Below are 2,094 nucleotides of genomic sequence, written 5' to 3'. Positions count from 1 at the left end.
GATTGTCTTCCTTGGTTGTCTCCAGTTTGTAGTGCTTGTACCTAATACACTTTTTGCTCCCCAATTGAGAGAATCTTCCAAAGGAACATGAAATGAGATGCCTCCAAGGAGGGCAAAGCAGCCCGTTGAATGTGGTACAAACTGAAGCACTCACACTTTTTCAGGAAAAGGCTAGAGGGATGGAAACCCTGGCTTCAGACATGTTTTAGACCCAGATGGAGGATGGGTTGAGAAACCATCGCCTCACAGGTAGATGTTTTGTCTAATAAAGGTGCCTATGATTTCACAGCAATCCCTTTTTACTCCCCCACACAAGGCGAGTCCCTCCAGTCCCCGAATGCTGAGAAAGTGACCCCAGAAGCCAGCTGCCGTGAAGAACAGCGCAGCATCCGGAGAGGTGGACGGCTCTCGGACGACCTGTGAGATGCTGATGATGCCGCCCTGCTTGCTGAAAGCCAAGAGGACGGGAAGCGCTGGCTGAGGAAGACCAGGGACTACAGCCCTTCTTCAATGTCAAGAAAACCCTAAGCCTCACAGCGGAACCAACAGGCAGCACTGTGAAAAACGGAGGACAGATGGAAGCGGTCATTGATTTCATTTGCATTGGACTCCCAATCAATGCTCCTGGAAGCAGCACATGGGAAGCAGAGAATGGGAAGAGCGTGTCTACGGATGAATCCTTGATGCTCAATAGTAAGACGCCGGGCAGGCTGGGTTTCTGAGGTGGAGGGAGGCCTTCACCCTTGGGAGTTGGATGTGAGTCCTAATCACATTCTCATCATTCATACTGTTCCCCACTCTAGCCTCCCATCGTAGTGCTACCTGAAAGTGACCCCTGACAAGCACATGGCTGCTGGCGATCTGGCCGGCAGCTTTAACTAGAGGAGCAGACACGTGCTATTGCTCTCTAGACTCTGAGGATGGCCACTCCCCTTCACCTGTCCCAGGTGCTGGAGCTAGGTTACTCCTCCAATGTACTCGGGGACCTTTAGGGTTAGGGTACAACGTACTTTGTTACGTATGTGGCTACCTGTAATTAGGGAGGTTTTCACACACACACACACACACACACACACACACACACACACACACCGAGTGTATATAAGCCTTGGATGGAAATATATTTTCTCTCTCTGCACGGATCTGGCTCCTGAAGTCATGGTGGCCCCAGAAGTGAGCATGTGCACACTTTATCTTGTCTGATGTCTCCTTGATTTTACCCCTCGATGACACAACCGCTCCTTGGACCCATTCGATTGTGGGGGCTGGTCCCCCACAGCAGCGGGCAAGGGATCACATGGCAATGTGTTAGGCTGGGTTTCCTAGAGAGGTAAAGCCAGTGGTGTGTGTGTATGTGTGTGTGTGTGTGTGTGTGTGTGTGTGTGTGTGCCTCTACATATATGTGAGGAAATTTATATCAAGCAACTCTGGCATTTCTTCCTTGGAGGCGGAAGACACATTCTTTCTGGGCTCACTCCCTGGGGGACGCTCTACTGACAAGACACATGGCACTATGCTGATAGACCCTGTGCCCCCGGAACAGGAAAAGCCACGTGGAGACCCCTGCCAGCGCTGAGATGCTTACAACGCCCCTGGATCCAAAGACTTTCGACCCACTGGCCTGTAACTGTCCTGCATTCGGCATCATTCCATGTGTTTCGGGAGTCTGCAGAGAACTTCATAGATGGGTATCAGACATATGGGCTAATATCGGACTTATGGGCTTGGACTGGGTTGCGATGCTTTCTTAATGTACAATTACCCTTTATATATAACTCTCTCTTAAACACCTAGGAGTGTCTCTGGATTTGTATCTCTAGTCTACCCAGTCATCTCCACAGCCCGCTGACTCCCCCTGTGGGTGCTGCTGGCGTGCGTGCTCCATCTCATCTCTGCGAGTTTAAAAGTGATTTGGTTTAAGGTGTGTGCCAGAAGAAGCCAGCTCCTAGCACAATCACTACGGGTTTGGTAGGCGCAATTGTACAGCGATAATAAGTAAATATTATAGTAAAGTTATAGAGAGCATGAGAGATAAAAGAGATATATAGAAATAAATGGAATCAGACACATCTTATGATAGCATGCTCACCTCAG

The sequence above is a fragment of the Echinops telfairi genome, unplaced genomic scaffold, assembly GCF_000313985.2.
Source record: "Echinops telfairi isolate 266 unplaced genomic scaffold, ASM31398v2 ScPeMD7_655;HRSCAF=1070, whole genome shotgun sequence".
NCBI classification, from domain to species: domain Eukaryota; kingdom Metazoa; phylum Chordata; class Mammalia; order Afrosoricida; family Tenrecidae; genus Echinops; species Echinops telfairi.
Note: the sequence above shows the minus strand (reverse complement) of the source record.